Below are 18,166 nucleotides of genomic sequence, written 5' to 3'. Positions count from 1 at the left end.
ATGGCAAGCTAAATTGACGACAATTTTTCCCCTGTCATTATATCCACTTATATTTCATATCCATATTTACAAATATATATCCTCATACTATATGAAAGAACTGACCAATAAATGAGTTCCATACTCAAAATGAGTACCTAAATTGACGACAATTTTCCCCCTGTCATTATATCCACGAATATTCTATATCCATACAAAATATATCTTTGAACGGACATGCCACAATTATAATGTGATATACATTCCTAGAACTGTTCACATTTTAATGGCTTTCTAAAAACCAGAACTTAATATTTTTTAATTAGTTAAGGCATACTTTTGTTTTCAGAATATGATTTTAGAGATGCGTCGCTTATGATATTGTACCTTGTTGTCTTAGGAATCATTTTTTAAATATAAGTTGAATAGGATAATTATATCATACAAAAATGTGTTGTCAAAACAATTAAGCATTTTTCCAAAAGGGCAAGCCTCTTGGGGGTAAGTTGAGTAACTTCCTTTATTTATTTATTATGAAACGATTTGCTTAGTTATTCTGCATGATATCTTATTGGACAAATACACAACTTTTTATTTTAAAACATTGAATCTTTAATTTTAATCAATATTTATATACTTGGTTGTTGAACCAGATTTTCTCGCAATAAAGTGATACTCCAAGCTGGCAGCAATAACAAAAATCCACCCCATTTACCCCATCCCCTCCACTTCTACTGGACGAACGAACTGACCAGAAAATGAGGTTCATATCCACTATTTTATATAATTTTTTTGTCCATAAATTGTTTGATATCAAAAGTCGTCGTTGAGAATTAATAATTTTCAATTTTGAATCTTTCTAACTAATAAAACAAAAACAAAACTGCAAAGTCTAAAAACTGTTCAATTAGTGCAATATAGGTTAGGTTAAGTAAGTGTCATAATAAATACCTCTCTGTCTGTTCTAAAAGGTCTTAGAAACTGCTGAAAAATAGCGGCTATGCCCCCTAGAGGCAATTGAGTTGGTGGGGAGTTGAATTTGAACCTCACATTTAAAAAAAATATTTGGTAGTTAATTTTTTCCCTTTTAAGCGTTTTAAAACTTTTTCTTAAAACAACAATTTGAAAGGGACGTAATCGCTAGTAAGGGTAAAAATGATTATAAAGTTTTACAATATCTTGTTTTAATTTAGGATGCGTGTTATAATAGTGCTGGCTTGTGTAGTTGCTGTTGTCGTGGCCCAACGTGGCCCCCCACCCCCAGGAGGTCGTGGACCCCCACCCGGCGGTCGCCCTCCTCCTCCAGGTACTTTACATAGGGATCCACCATTTCATCATTCGTTCAGTAATCTGGTAGGACTTTTATTGATTTTTTATTGGTTGGTTCATTAGGTGTTCAAACTTTTCAACCCTTATTTTTAATTTACAGAAAAGGTCATTTGTATATCATCACTGGGGATTTATATAGGGATCTACTGCATTTTGTTAATGGATTTATTATTACTTGGATGTTCCTCCAGATTTTTCTGTTCTGTAACAAATAAAGTAAAACTCGCAGCGGGCTAAAAAAAACCTCACCCATCCCCTTATTCCTGCGTTTTTCCCTTTCCCTTTCGCTCATACTCGCAAGTCAAGTTTTAAGTCAGTTGGGACATTTTAACATGTAGCTCCCCAACTATACGTAGCACAAGAATTGTTCTTATATTTCCAAAAACTAGACTTCTTAACGGTATGCGTAACATTTTTCTACTATTACACAATTTTAAATTTTAAAATGTCCGCATTTTTTTGCACACCCTTAAGTATGACGTGTGACATCAATAGTAGTTGTTTGGTAAACAAGTGCAGCATATTTTCTTGCACAGGAGGGATACGAAAATCAAGCTCGTGCAATCAAAGAGTGTTTGTTTTAATTGAATAAAAGATTTACTGTAAATTGACCCCTATCTAATGTAATTGTCAGGCAAAACGGTCAACAAATGCCTCTTTGCCTCTTTATTTTTATTTTTTTTCTATGGGCGAATTCCCTTGGGAAGGTGGTGGTTCCCTTTCATGTAAAGGAAAACCATTTCGGTTCAGCGGTTATCAAGATCCTTTGGTACAGACAAACAGATCCTGTTACTTTATTACAAGAAAGACTATTAGCATCTAAAGGCTCTGTATTCTAAGATTGGAAAATAGTCTCAAATCTTAAGTTTCAGTCAAATAAAACCATACTACTTTATAAAATTAGATTGACAATAAATGTAAAGGTAAACTCTGTATTTTAGAAGGTAGAGGCCAAACTGGAGGATTTCTGCTGAATTGCGAGAACGGTACAGACAGACAGACATACAGACAAACACAGTAGAGAACCTAATACTTATTACTATTTGTATTATAGGAGCTAGAGGCCCACCTGGATTAAAGTGCGAGGACGGTAATAATCCAACATGCAGTTTAGGTATGAAATTTTCTTTAGTGCCATTAAAAATGACGACTTGCTGGCCTAAATTGGTCCTTTAAAATGTAAATTGGCCTGCCATTGGTAATTCAATTTGTGTATTGGTCTATTTTTGGTCATTTGGATTGTATGACGTCGTTTTTTTTGTAGGCGTTATAAACACCATCTTATTGTTAATTAGATAACATATTTTTGCAGAATTCAATTAACACAGTAATAGTGATTATGACGTAACAAAAAAAAAATTAGCCAATGAGAGGCCGTTATTGACCAATGGTAAAATTTATAGTGGCCTCTCATTGGCTAATTTTTTTTGTTACGTCATAATCAGTCAGACAATATTACTGTGTTCGAATTCAATGCACAATCTGACCTAAAGTAATAAACAAATAATCTAAAAAAAAATAACAATACAAAATAATATTGAGGGAAATCACATTTTAAAAACATGAATTTTTTTTTAAAATTTCCAGATATCCCCCCTGAATGTACTTGTTCTGATGGGTCCAGTCCCATCATTCCATCTCCATGCGAGGATGCTAGCTATCTATTCTGTGCAGGTAGACAGATAGATAGATAGATAGATAGATAGATAGATAGATAGATAGATAGATAGATAGATAGATAGATAGATAGATAGATAGATAGATAGATAGATAGATAGATAGATAGATAGATAGATAGATAGATAGATAGATAGATAGATAGATAGATAGATAGATAGATAGATAGATAGATAGATAGATAGATAGATAGATAGATTGATAGATAGATAGATAGATAGATAGATAGATAGATAGATAGATAGATAGATAGATAGATAGATAGATAGATAGATAGATAGATAGATAGATAGATAGATAGATAGATAGATAGATAGATAGATAGATAGATAGACCCCCTGAATGAGAATGGGTTCAACCCCACTATGGCCTCTCCATGCGAGTATGCCAGCTATCCAGGTAGATAAAAAAAATTTCAGTATGGCTTCGAAACCGATTAATATCCGCTGGATTATAACCGGTATAGCATTTTATTACAGACAATTTTCCACGAAAATAAAAATCAAAATCATAAAATTAATGCTAGTTTTGTAAGCCCCTTCGCAGGTACTAGAAATAGGAGTAAAAGCTACTGTGAAATTACGGCGAAACCCGCTAGTTCGTTTTCTTTCCATGATCCATCAATTTTAGTCCAGGGACGGTTTTTTACTTATCAAACAATTTTAGGAGGTTGCAGAGATGGGTCTGATGCTCAAATGAACTCCCCATCTGACCCCACCCTGTGGGGACGCCAGCAAACCTAACCCAAGATCTTGCGTGTGTCAGGATGGCAGCAGACCAAAGCCACCAACAAGAAGGGGTTAACTATCTCCAGTATGGCTTCGAAACCAATTAATATCTGATGGATAAGAACCAGTTCTCAGCAATACTGAAAAATCAATTTTGATTAGCCGGGTCTTCGACTCCTATGGGCTACCAAAACTGGTTTTAATCTTATAATTTCTTTTTTTAATATCTGCGGAAAGCTGTCTGTAATACAAAGCGATAAATAACTATTTTATTTTCAAGCTAAAGAAAATAATTTTCCAATGAAAAGATTTAAAAAATATCATAAACAAATTTTATTATAAAAAATATTTGTTATAATTAAATAATTTTGCAAAATAGTTTTACATTTTTGTTGTTGTTGTGTTAGACTTTTTTAAAAAAGATAAAATCAATTTCTTTTTTGTTGGTTTGGGCCTTCGGGCCACCAAAACAGGATATTAATTCTATAATGTTTTATTTTTATATCCAATGTTTATTTATTTTTTTACGAATTTATTACTAAATAGCCGCGATTAACCCTTAACAGTTTTTTTATCTCATTTTCTGTGTGTGAAAGATAAAGAGCCCAAACTGCGTGACTTTTTTAGTACGGGTATGACACAATAACTAAGAGTTGGAATTTTTTGAATATCTCCATCCAGGCAGATACAGGATGCCAGAAATCCTGACAGGGTCACCCCCGCCCCCCCCCCCCCCCAACCGATTAAGGGTTAAGCCTTAAATATAAACCCGTGTGGGTGCTTTAATGCTTCAGCAAATAATTTACTATGAGACTAATGCCACTCCACTTAGAGAATTTTTTGGGAAACACAGTCCGACTTTCTGATTCCATGACTATTTCAGTGATTTGCAGGGATAAGACAATGGCCAATAAATTAACGTACATCTGCAATGATGATACACAAAATTACTCCTTCTAGAGATTACAATTATTGGTTAAAACGTTTGGACACTCAACTTAATAAACCAACCGATCATAATTGTTCAATAAAGTTGTTTAACCAACGAATAAGAAAACATTATTATAAAACTTTGGGGACTAGTGTAATACACAGCCTTATTTCTACTTTCTCCCTGGTATTAGAGATAAACAAACAGACTTTCTGAAACTAAGACTTTTAAAGTAGCTTTTTAAATAAAATAAAGATAGGTTACATGCTGCAAATTTATTAAATCCAATCAAAATTATATGATATCAAACATAAAAAAAACGAAATTTATTTGTTGGAACTCCAAAAGGAGACTTGATCTCTGTTAGGTCTGGTGGGGAGTTAACCCCTGCCGGGTCTGGTTGGCTTGCTACCATCAGCACAGGTACAGGTGCCCTTCAGCTGTCTACACACACACAAACACACAATATATGTTTAGAGACTGCTAATGGATGTAGATTATACGTTAATATTATGACTGAGAAAATGTCATCAATTTAGGTTGAAAAAAATCACGAAACCTTTTAATACTTAATTTTGATAGGAAATTTTCACCAAAGAACACGTCTATTTCAATATAACCACAAAATTCTGGAAAAGTTAAACATTTTTTACGCCTTAAAGCTGTTTTAATCAGAGAAATCTAAAGGGATAAGACAATGAACGATAAATTAATACACATTCCTAATGATGATACACTGTCGGTTTAAATCTTAGTTTAGACACATTTAGTTTGGAATCACCAATCAAAATGCAGTCAAATTACCTAAAGTTAAGCATTGAAATATAGAAGGGCTCAGCAGCCGTGCGTCACCTGCCTGTTAATCTTTACAATTTCAAAAATCAATTAGAAGTCTAAACCAGACCCAAATATGGCAATCACTCTTTTAAAAGATATTTTGAAAGTAACAAAATTAGTTTTAAATTTAAGGCTAATTCACAGCTAATGCGCGGCTGCCGAGCCCTGAATAGAAAAAACTCTAAATTTATTGTGTTCCTGGGATCTGGGATGCTACCATCAGCACAGGGAGGATTCTCCAGAGGATTGGCGGAGAACACTACGTCGGAGCCGTCATCACAACCTCCTAGAATTAAAAATTGTTTCAATACCCAGTTAAGAAAAACCATATAGGTTCAGTGGTTATCATAATCCTTTGGTACACAGAGACCCTGTTACTTCTGTTATAAGGATAAATGATTTTTTTCCAGCGGATTAGCGGAGAACACTACTTCAGAGATGTTGGAGTAACCTCTTTGAATAGATAGATTGATAGGTAAAATTAGTTTAGGTAAATGTTAATGATTTCCTCGCAGGGTTAGAGCCCCCCGCAAGGGCTATAAAAAGGATAAAGGCTACTGTGAAAATACGACGAAATCAGCTACTTTATTTTTTTTCCATGATTCAATAGTTTTAAAGACAAAATTAAATACTGTTCATTTAGAAGTTAATGGCAGTTAAATTAATTCCCTAAATTAATCTTTCAATCTATAATACAAAGTAGCTTGATGTCTGTCCGTCCGTCCATCCGTCCGTCTGTCTGTCCATCCGTCTGAAGCTTAAGATCTCAGTAACCACTGAACCGATCAGATTCTACTCTTCAGGGTATATACCTATTGGTCCTGTGGTGGTTTTAAGCTATTTACTTGGGGGATGGGACACCCCCAACCCCCCCAAAAACAAAAAAATCCCCCCCCCATTTTTTTTTTCTTTTTTTTTCTTTTTTTTCTTTTTTTTTCTTTTTTTTTCTTTTTTTTTTTGCTGAAGATTTCCTTGGTCCTTTATGTTTTGTAGAAGATTTTGATTTCCTTGGTCTTTTATGTTTTGTAGAAGATTTCCTTGGTCCTTTAATGAATTTCGCCTTAATTTTTTTATCACCTCTTGGGGCAAAGCCCCTAGAGGCTAGGGGCGAAGCTGCTAGTATAATATGAAAGTAGTCTGTTAATCTTGATATTTTGTCTGATTGAAATATATGAATTTATAAATACCTGCGCAAGTAGGGTAGCTTTCATCGGCGCAGGGTGAAGGAATTGTGGGGGTAGAACCGTCAGCACAGGTGCAGGTAGGAAGGTTATCTTCAATAGATAAAATATTACTTGGATGTTGCACTAGATTTTCATGTACTCTGATAAAGTGATACTAGCAGCTGGCTAAAATAACTCAAATAAGATCTCTTGGTGTATCCCTTCCTCAAAGGCTATTAGTATTCAAGGCTAACCTTTCTCCCCTCAAAAAAATATTTGATGTAATAGACTTATCAGGCAGGGATCTAAAGGGATAAGACAATGGCCAATGAATTTATGTATAATCCTAATACACAAAAATTACTTATTTTGTAGATTACAATCAGTGGTTGAAACGTTTGGACACTCAACGTAATGCATCAAGCAATCAAAATTCAATAGTAGTCCCAAAAGTCGTTGAGCCATCGAATAAGAAAACATTATTATAAAAATTTGGGGACTAGTGTAATAAACAGTCCGATATATCCTCCCTCCCTGCTTACCGGGACCACATGGAGGATCAGAACAAGTGCACTCTGGTTTTTCACCATCTTCACATCTACAAACAAGGATGACAACATCCATAAAAGCGAAGCACTGAAACGGAAGGACAAACGGACACTAACACTTAAATAGTGTCAGAACTGAATACTCAGAACATAAATGCATAAATGTCGAAGCAAAATTGTAAGTAAAATTGTTGAAAAACTGCTTGATACAGAATAATGTTTATGGACATACTTACATTTTTAGGACTTGATTATAGAGTTGCTTCGCTTATAATATTGTTCTTTGTTGTCCCAGGAATCAGTATACCAAAAATCAGATAAATCGGATTATTAGATCACATAAAAATTTGTTGTTGAAAAAGTAAAAAAATCAACATGTTTAAAATGGACGTACGGACATTCTGGTAATGATTATAGAGTTGCTACGCTTTCTAAATCGTACCTACCTACTACAGGAATCACCATGCAAAGTTTGAAATTAATAGGACAATTCTAACATGCCTAAATTAGCGAAAAAAGCTATCCGTTACGGACGGACCGACCCTAATTATAGAAAAGCTTCGCTTTTAACAAAACATATTCTATGGTCATGCGCCTCACATGTCAGCTTTAGAAATTACTATGAGTTATGAGCCATACCCTCATACCGACTTTATATCATTACAATGGATGTAGAATATACGTGGATAATATGACCGGAGAAAAATTGTCGTTCATTTAGCTTGTTAACATGGAACTCATATAATGGTCAGTAGGAGTGGAGGGGATGGTTTAAGGGAGTGGATGGGGAGTATCATTATTTTAGCCCGCCAAAGTTTCACTTAAGAAACATGGAGTTCTGATGTAAGTTCCAAGTCATGATATATATGTAAATTCATACCGGGACCTATGTAAGCCTTGGATCGAAACTAAACGGGCAGCGAGAGTATAAAGAACAAACATAAAAATCCATGTAATTTTTTATAAAATCTTAAATGAGTATTCTATGTTTAAGGGATAAGATATTCAATAAAAATATCCAAAATTTTTAAGCCAACTAATACTTTTATAAAACTTTGGGTACTAGTGTAATTTACCTTAATTGTTTGAGAAGCTTGCGACCTTGGTTGCGTCCAGCCCTTTGCCACCACCACGTTGGGCTTCAGCCAGAGCCAACACGCCCAGGACAACAAGGAAAACCAAAACAGCACGCATCTCTCTCTAAAAAAAAAACAAGAAAAATAATATCCAATAGGCTTGAATGTTTCACAAAAATTTGTCTTATGAAATAATTCTAAGTGATTTATCGCATCGTATTAAAGACAGCTTTGCGCGGATATTAAAATGAAAATAATTGATAAAAACTAGTTTTTTTTAGACCTAAGGGATCAAAGGTCCTTGCTACCAAAACCGGTAATAATTTTATGATTTTTATTTTTCTATTCAAAGAAAATTGTGATGCTATGCAATGCACGAATTTCCAGAAAATGGTTCTAATCCAGCAGATATTAATTGGTTTAGAAGCCATACTAGAAATAGCATTATTCCTTATATAAAAGTAACAGGATGTTAGAAGGGGAAGTAGGATTTATCTTGGGAGGGTGGTAAATTTATCTCCTAATAAAATTAAAACCTTTACTGAACTTTCAAAAAGCTTCACTGTAAAAGAAAGTCATAACGAATCAGCTGTTATCGATATCCTTCTACTACTCAGACACACACACATCCTGTTACTTTTATATGAGGATTTGTATAAAATAGTTACCTTACCTATATGTTTATGCTTGCGAGGTTTGTAACAAACTGATAATTTCTCCTGTATAATCGGTTGCTTTTATATCCAGTTTTTCATTTAATAATGTACATAAAAGATTGAAAAGATCCATAAAAGCGAAGCACACCGAAATCCAACTTTATTAAAAAATTCTGAGGATATACAAACTTTCCCGATTTTGTACAATTTTTGAGGAACACGACTCCAGTGACGTCATATTTTTCTTTCCCGAAAAAGGGAAGGGAGAAAGAAAAAAAAGAAAGGGGGGAAAAAAGAGATGGGAGAAAAGGGGGTTTTCCCCATCTCTTTTGAAGAGATTTTCTTCCCCCCTTCCCTTTTTCGGGAAAGAAAAATATGACGTCACTGGAGTCGTGTTCCTCAAAAATTATACAAAATCGAAAGTTTGTATATCCTCAAAAATTCTTATAAATAGAAGTAGGAGATCTAAAGATAAATTGATATACATCCCCAATGATGATAAACAAATTAACCCATATGTAGATTACACTTAGTGGTTGAATCAATTGGACACTTACTTAATTACTGAAACAACAGAATTCAGTAAGAGTCCCCAAAGTTGTTAGACAAACTAACAAGAAGACGTTATTATAAACTTTGGGGACTAGTGAAAAAACAGACCATACCTGGATTTATCCTTGTTTGTACCAAAAGAACTCACTAACTGCTGAACCGTTATGATTAACCATAGCGAAAATTCTTACAGGGCCCAGAAATTGTCTAATCATTCTTTAAACACCAATTTTAGAATTAAAATTAAGTAAAATTCGAATATCAAAGTAAAGGAATAGAGAGGGCATGAGCTTTGCGTAACTCGACCTATGAGGTGGGGACCTTGTGGTAACTTTCAAAAGGGTCTTTGAATATCAGCCAATAGCGTCGGAAATATAAACACAGCCAAGTCGCTACAAAACAGCAGAGGGCAGATGGAATAGGTCCCCGCCACTTGGGCCAGGTAGTTGTCTGAATTGTGTATCTATACTTATACATTTATATTATTCCAATGATACTTTTTTTATTTTAACTTTTCTAAAACTTTACCTTATTGTTAGAGGATTCCTCATGCAAAAAATTAAAATCAATAATACGGTTCTTCCCTTCCTAAATTAACAATTTTCTTTATAGCTATCCGTTATTTTCTTAGATCGACAGACTTACGTAACTCTAAATGTAGATAATTTTTGCATTGTTAAATGTACATTGGTACATTTTAAATTTTTATTTAGCATTTGTGTTATGGTTATTGACCAAGAATAAAGGGGTAGAACATTTCTTTTTGCCTAAACATGTCAACAATGTTTTTTATATCATAGACAGATTTCCATGTATATAAACTTGAAAAATTATAGGATTACAACCAGTTTTGTTAGGCCCGAGATGCCGAAGGATTGGATGAAGCTAAGGTTTTTGACCGTTGTCACATCTCTTTGTCCCCGCATTTCCGTGGTTTTTCAGGATAGATAGGCAATAATTATGATAATAGTTAGAACTATGGGCAATTAATTCTGTACACTTCAATCTGTACTTTTTAAAAAACAAGGATGGAAACATCCATGAAAGCGAAGCACTGAAACGGTAGTACAAACGGACATTAACACTTGTATAGTGTCTGAACTGAAAATCAGAATATAAAAGTATAAGAGTCGAAGCAAAATTGTAAGTAAATTTGTTTAAAAAACTGCTTGATACAGGATAATGTTTATGGACATACTTACATTTTAAGGCCTTGATTATAGAGTTGTTTCGCTTATAATGTTGTTCTTTATTGTCCCAGGAATCAATATACCAAAAATCAGATCAAAAGGATAATTAGATCACATAAAAATTTGTTGTTAAAAAAGTAGAAAAATCAACATATTTAAATGGACATACGGACATTCAGGTAATGATTATAGAGTTGCTACGCTTTCTAAATCGTACCTAACTACTACAGAAATCATCGTGCAAAGTTTGAAATCGATAGGACAATTCTAACATGCCTAAAATAATAAATAAAAGCTATCTATCTCGGACGGACGGACGGGCCGACCCTAATTATAGAAAAGCTTCACTTTCAAAAACTATTTCAATTTTTAAACTATCTATAGAAAAAGTAAAAGTGTTAAGCCCAAAACTCTTTAGTATTTTCTGTCAAGTATCTAAAGGGATAAGACAATGGCTGATAAATTGATCACCTTTGATAATACACAAAATTATCCCTTCTGTAGATTACAAGTAGTGGTTGAAACATTTAAACACTAAACTTAATAAACCAACCAATTAAAATTCAATAAAGTCCACAAAGTTGTTAAGCTAATGAATAAAAAAACTCTACAATTATACAACGTTGGAGACTAGTGTAATAAACAACCCATTTACTAATGGATTCTGTCATCCTTGTTTTTATAAGAAACTTTTATTGAGCAACATAAATACTTGTCATTGTGAAATGGTTCATTAGTTTCTTGTTTTTTTGTTACTTTTTGCATAATTAGTCATAAAAGTAAAAAATGATCAATTTAGTGTACAGTTTTGCACACTCTTAAAGTCACTAATATCCTATATCTATAACTGATGTCTGTTTGACTGTGCGCCTGAGTAAGTTAGAGATGTGGGCTTCTTTATAAACATACTTCCGGCAACGCCCTTAAAATCTAGAGGCCTCTAGGAACACTTAAATAAAGAGGCAGGTATTGTCGACCCTCTTGGGCAATTTCCCTTGGAAATGTGTACCCTTCCCGAAAATAGTTATAAACCTTCCCCGGACCAATGAGAAGCTTTACTGATGAGAAGAACCAAATAGGTTCAGCGGTTAGAGAGATCTGTTGGTACACATGTGGTATTCGGCAACCGTGAGCCATGCCTATGGCACCCCTGACCGGGGTTCGGGGAAGGGCCACAGGCCCTCCCCCGAGTCCTGGGGAAGGGGTCTGCCAACCCCCTCCCTATGCCTTAAATTAATGATTGAATCTGACAAGCTTTATTATGGTTAAGCTGCATTGTTAATTCCCCCCACCCTTTCCAGGGATGGGGGATCATTATTGCCCAAACTGACTATTGTATATGTATTATAATGCTTTTATGTTATGATTATTTATTCCTATCTGTGTAATTATTGTTTGTTGTATATAGCTTTAGTACTCTTTAGACCTTCAATAAAGTGACAACTGAAATCGATGTTGATTATTATCTAGTGAATGCTAGAGAAGCGTAGCTTCTCTATAGTAAGGTGTCCACGTCTGTTCACACTGCCGTAATCTAATTGAACTCCGGTGTCTGCCATTTATCCTCGGCGGATACCACAACTTTTGGTGACAGCTGTGTGAGATTACGGCAAACCACAAGTGTAGAGCAGACGCGCAGCTGAGGCTAAGGTACTCCCAGCAGTGAAACTGGCAAAACTGACACAAGCAACCTGAATTACCCACCCTGGATAGCAAGGTCTAACTCTGCATCCGGCAGTTGTGGAAGTGAAACAGCGAAACTTGACGGAGAACCGCGAGAAGCGCCGACATCTAACGGAGAATTGGGCGCTCAAAAGGCTGAAACAGGCCTGCGGACTGGCTGAAACACGCCAAATAAGTGCAAACGGCTGAAACTAGGCCAACCTTACTGCAAGAGATAGCAGGATCCGAACCAGCGGCGCTAGCAGGACGGGACATTCCCTGCCGCCATCAGCCGGATTTGGATCAGCGGCGCTAGCAGGACGGGACATTCCCTGCCGCCGATAGGCTGAAACACGCCACATAGCTGCGAGCTGCGAGCCAACATACGAGTGTAGTGCACCAAAGCAGAGAAAACTACGTCAACTCCAAGTATCCCAAGAGGCTACAACGCAGCCACCCATCTAGAAAAGCAGATATTATATCACATTGTAGGGATTACCACCCTAGTGTGATGGTTAAACAATAGATTTATGAGCAAAGATTGGCAAACAATTTGTTGTGTATTGTGATAAAACTAAAAATAGAACAGGCTTGGATTTGTTGTGTATTGTGATAACAACTAAAAATAGAACGGGTTTGGTAAACAAATCTGTTATGTATTGTGATAAGGACAAAAATAGAAGCTAGATGTAATATAACAATGCCCTGATAAACAATCTAACCACCCCAAGCCTACAGCACAACAAAAATACACCCCTTATTCCAGAGGAAAGGGAGGGGCCCACTCTCCATTTAAGGAAATACAATCAAGGTGACATAACAGATAAGCCTAGGATTAAGGAGAAAGGGCACCATTACCTCATCACACAGTTACCTCAAACCCACAGCACTCCCCCCTTCCTCACAGGGGGAACGGACGGATTTACCCTGTCCCCTCACGCGCTTCCCCCCTCCTACCCACACTTGACTAAGTCCGCCCACAGTGTGGAGCTAGTGACCGGGAACACAGAGCGCCATTTACGGGTCGCGCAACGGAGTGCGGAAATATCATAAAATTCAACGGACAAAGCGGACCAATGAGAGAGCGAGTTGAGGGATAAGTGCGCGTTTTACCTGTGTGCGCGGATTTGACGGTGCGTAAGCGCGTTGCAAGGACAGGAGATTTCACGCACACACACACACACCGGAGCGGAGCTACTCCATAGCATCTAACAGAGGTATTTTTAGAAAGATAAAGAATTACAAGCTTCTCCCTCCTATCTATAGTGTGATAAAGGAAAACCAAATCAGTTCCTGACAGCAGTTCAGACCCTCAACACCTATCTACCCCTACCAGCCTACTCTACAACCTCAGAATCCAACTAGTGATAAGTACCGCTAAGTTATATCTTTGTAACTAAACTACCAACCTAGTGATAAAACAGTGTTGGCTGTTAGGCTAGAAAGCCTCAAGTGACAAACCATTTATAATATTGCCTTATATCCTTGTGTCCCGCCGTTGAACCGTTGACCCGATGGAACAGCCGCAAGCGCCAGGAGGCGACCAAGCCCCAGGATGGCTCCAGGATGACCCTCAGCCGGCTCCAGCCGAGTACCGCAAGCTGATGCTGAGTAACCTGCCGGAGTATAGAGGACCGCCCAAGCAATCTTGGAGCTCCCACATCCGCAGACTCGAGATGTCATGGGCGGCTTACCGCGTGCCGCCCCATGACTCCCTCAACCGCCGCAACGCCCTTTTACTGTCACTGGTAGGGCAAGCGGCGGAAATGGCTTCTCATCTGTTTGGCGAGGCAGGCCAAGCCTTGACCTACGAACAGGTCAAGGCCGAGTGTGAAATGTTATTTTGTCCTGCCTTTGAATCCCAGACGCTTAAACAAGCGTTTAGGGATTACAGGCAACACTCGACAGAACCTATACAAGCATACATATCAACAAAGTGTGCCTTGTATAGGGACGCCTACAGCCATGAGGATCTCGAGTTGTTAGTGGACGAATTAAATCGTGGCATTCGTAACGCTAATGTGAAACGTGAAATGATGAGTCACGAGATCACCAGTGTACCTGAGTACACACGGAGAGCCATGTTCACCGTCACAATGATTACCAAGCAGCTGAAGGAGGGTGTGTGCCTAGTGGACGCTACCGACGGGCTCACAGGATCAGCCAGCATCCAGTTGCCCCAATATGACGAGTCGGAGCCAATGGAGATTGGCGCCTTGGCTCCGGGTCTCCACCAGATGGGGAAGGTCGCTCCAGATGACAAGGTTCCAGGCCGCTGTTTCCGCTGCCAAGGGAAAGGCCACCGAGCTCGAGACTGCCCGACGCCTATGGAAGTCAGCCTAGAAGAGAGACGCACCCAGCCACGCCGTGACCGTTCTGCCAAGTGCGAGCGTTGCCACTATGCCGGCCACACGGCGGCCGAGTGCAGAGCTGACTGGGACCAGGTAGCCGGCCGCAGGCGCACCGCCGACAAGGGTGCTCCCCCAGGAAAGCCCAGCAGAGTGGCCCATATGGAAGGGAGCGCGCCCCCAGCACCACCGCAGCAAGCAGCCGCCCCTAACGCAGCGGGCCGAGCCGACAGGATGCCGCAGTTTGGGACCGTCCCAGCTAGGATCAACGTACTGGGCAGTGCGGCTGAACCCAACCGGGTTGGCCTGGGCTTCAGTCTCAACCACCTGGGGCCGGAGTTTGTGCAGCCCAACAACATCGCCGAGCCAGAAGTCCTGAGGCCCCAGCCTTTTAGCCTCAACATGATGGAGCCTGCTCGACCGAGCCTACCCAGCAAGAGTGGAGGGGCCCTACGCAGCGTCACTGAGGCGGTGTACGGGGAGGCCCTGGCGGCCGCTGAACGAGAGAGGCAGGAGGCGCTAGCCAGCGCATCAGAGTCGATGTATGGGGCGCCATCCGGCGCCGCCACCTGCGATGACTGGGGGGTGCTATCCAGCGCCTCCAACCTGGTGCCTGGGGCGACAACCGTCGCCGCCACCGAGATACCTGGATCCTGGAACGAGCCAGCCCCCAACCTGGTGCCTGGGGCGACAACCGTCGCCGCCACCAAGAGACCTGGATCCTGGAACGAGCCAGCAGTCCCAGAGGAAGGGGTGACACCCGTCACCCTCAGCCAGCCAGCGCCACCAGCCTGCAGGGAGAGCCCAACTATACGCCATCCAGCGCCCCCTGCCAGCCGAAGGAACCCAGCTGCCCAGCACTTCCAGTCGAGCCAGGATAAGTTAAATTTAACAAATGTGTTGTATCCAAGCTATTGTAAAACCCCAGCCTTGCCTGTGCCCCCTGCACCAGAGGCTGGGGAGATTGAAATTTGGGGATATAAGGACTTGCCTGTGCCACATGCACCTGAGTTCCTAGGGCAGGGGAGGGACGTGAGTCAGGGCGAGCCTGTGCCACACGCACTTCAGCCCCATGCCACTGGGCATGCCATGGACAAGGGAAGGGACCCCTTGGGGCTAGGGGAGCCGACACCCAGGCAAGCGCCAGTCGCCTGCCAGTCTGTCATTGGGGAGGGTATCGGGGTGCCCCGGTCACACCAAGATAACGCTCAATGGAAACTTGTATCTGGCCAGGAGCAGCCCAGCCGTGTCCAGCCCCGAGAAGCAGCCGTGACCCGAGCCGAAGATCCCCAGCCGCGTGCGCGAGGCAGATGGCTGTCTGGTAGCTTCTCACACTGGTGGATGGTCCTGTGGGGACTACTGCTGGCAGCCGTGTGGCCTACAACCAGCTACGTCCTGGTGGGATGGGACTGTGCCAACCCCACCCACGTCACAGCCTACAATAAAGAAAAGATGTGTAACATGGAACCGCTACACCAGGAGGTGCCCCTGGGCCATGAAGTACACGTCCTGCAGCAAGTCAAGATTAGGGAAACAACAGGATACAGTTGCCAGCTCACTGTGTCCCAGTGGACATTCAGGTGTGGGGTATGGGGTCACCTCAAGGTGACCTCAGTCCTCACCCTCATGAGGCCAACCAAGATAGATCCAGAAACGTGCCGAGACCTGGCCAGGAACCGAGTCTACACGCTGCCAGGCAAGACCCAGCCACTGACGTTCCAGCTGAACCATCCCCTGTTCTTCACCCTCGATATGGTGGGCGCCCTCGTCAACAGCCCCGAGGGGGTGGGTTGTGAAGGGGAGGACGTCCACTTCGAGGGCCAGCTGTACCGCAATGAATTAGTGCTCCAGGAGCGACGGCTGCTGGTCAAGGAAGAGACCTACGTAGTAGAGGATGGACGGGTGGAGTCCCAATCTGACCACCTGGCCTTAGAATGTCCCCATTCTGAGCTGTCTTGCATCACTGGGGAAGCAACCTACGTGTGGGACCACCTGGGAAGAGATTGCCCCTTGAGGCTGATCCGCAGCCTCCAGCCTAGCCTAGTGATGGATGCGTTCCTGGTTGACCATCAAGCCCAGTTTTTCATCAACATGACCAACCCCACCTCAATAGTGAACTGCGACTTTGAGGCCCATCGAGTATCGGCCAGGGATGTTGATGTCCCCTTGCAGCCCCAGATACATGCAGGTTATATTGGATTTACTCTGGAGACACGCATGAAAAGCACAGCAGCAGAAGAAGTAGCGGCCAATTGCTGGAAGCTCCAGCAACTAGACCCGGCCCACCCGGTGCGTGTCCAGGGGAGCACGTTCTCGGTGCTGAGGGGAGATGTCCTGCTCCAGCTGACCTGCCAACGCAACAAATATGTTGTCCGTGAACACAAGGAATGTTGGGACAAAGTACCAGTGGAGCCCACAGGATTTGTAGACGCCGTGACACGAGTGTATAGCGGCCACGCCACCAAGATTCCCTGCTCCTCCACATACCCCCTGACTGTGCACGCGGAGGAAGGCTGGATAGAGTTAACCCCCGCTCCTAAGAAGAGGCCACCCCCGCTGGATACGCCCAAGCAGCTGCTGACAGAACCCTTGGATGACTTCAGTTCAGGGGGCTTGTATTCGCAGGCTGAGTTGAACGACTGGCAGCAACTGCTGGCGTTCCCAGCGTATAAAAGCGCCATGCTGACCGGCCTGTCCTATGGCTCATGCGTTCAGCAAGGTAGCTGTTCGGCCACAGGGGACCATGGAATAGTGTCCTACAACATCGACCGACTGGCGGAGGAAGGAGAGGCCGCCCTGGATGTCTGGGCTGGATTCAGGCAAGCTATTCACGAGTGGGGAGATGGCGCAGCCATACTGTGCTTGCTGTTGTTAATCCTCAAACTGCTGGGGGACCTGACCATCATTTCCCTGGCAGCAGCACAAGGAGGTGTACGGGCAGCCATGAATGCGATGTCACAAGTGTTCCTGTACCATCCAACTTTGTACAGGAAGGCCTTGGCCAGAGCCCGGCTCACCCATGCCAAGTCCCGGGACTTTTCAGTAGACTGGGATGCCATTCCCATCGGCCGGGAAGCCGCCGAGGAAATGGTGTCCATGCAATCAGCCGATAGCGGGCATGACCGCCCAGGCAGGCCAGGACCGCCCTCTGGACGACCCCGCGGCCCCTTGGGAGGTCAGGCTGCCGCCCAGACGGTCAACTTGGCAGCCAGTGCCCCAGCCGCTGCCAACAACAACCAGAATGCCCCGCTGTTGACCGTCCCAGCAACAACTGTGCCACCCGCCAACCTGACACCTGCCGGCGCTGAACTACGTGTCCAACCAAAGCCAGCCTCTGCCTTCTATCCCACGTTGGGAGGCCATCAGCCCTGAGAAACACTCACCACTAGGATTCCATTGAATCATTATCATTTGTATATATATCTTAGCCCTAAGGAGCGGACCGAAGGCCTCAACCACTGTCGGAAGTCTGGTAGGGAAACCCTCACCC

At 41.4% G+C, this 18,166-nt stretch overlaps 2 long non-coding RNA genes across 3 annotated transcripts; one reads left to right on the top strand and one right to left on the bottom strand.

The window, feature by feature from the left end:
* The first annotated feature begins 1,168 nt into the window (after positions 1 to 1,168).
* LOC145326659 (uncharacterized) lies at positions 1,169 to 3,002 on the top strand. The gene is made up of 3 exons (XR_013881933.1): positions 1,169 to 1,285; positions 2,363 to 2,422; positions 2,896 to 3,002. It is a non-coding gene; the product is annotated as an uncharacterized LOC145326659 (long non-coding RNA).
* A 2,662-nt stretch (positions 3,003 to 5,664) lies between these two features.
* Positions 5,665 to 9,004, bottom strand: LOC145327178 (uncharacterized). 2 transcript variants are annotated; one of them, XR_013882100.1, is made up of 5 exons: positions 8,942 to 9,004; positions 8,269 to 8,392; positions 7,187 to 7,242; positions 6,669 to 6,755; positions 5,665 to 5,767 (listed from the first exon to the last, which is right to left on the bottom strand). It is a non-coding gene; the product is annotated as an uncharacterized LOC145327178 (long non-coding RNA). The 2 variants fall into 2 exon arrangements; XR_013882101.1 differs by having other exon boundaries at positions 8,937 to 8,956.
* Positions 9,005 to 18,166: the final 9,162 nt, after the last annotated feature.

This window comes from Acartia tonsa, chromosome 8 (genome assembly GCF_053477335.1).
Source record: "Acartia tonsa isolate MP-2025a chromosome 8, ASM5347733v1, whole genome shotgun sequence".
Lineage (NCBI taxonomy): Eukaryota > Metazoa > Arthropoda > Copepoda > Calanoida > Acartiidae > Acartia > Acartia tonsa.
Note: the sequence above shows the minus strand (reverse complement) of the source record. Positions and strands in the feature narration are given on the sequence as shown.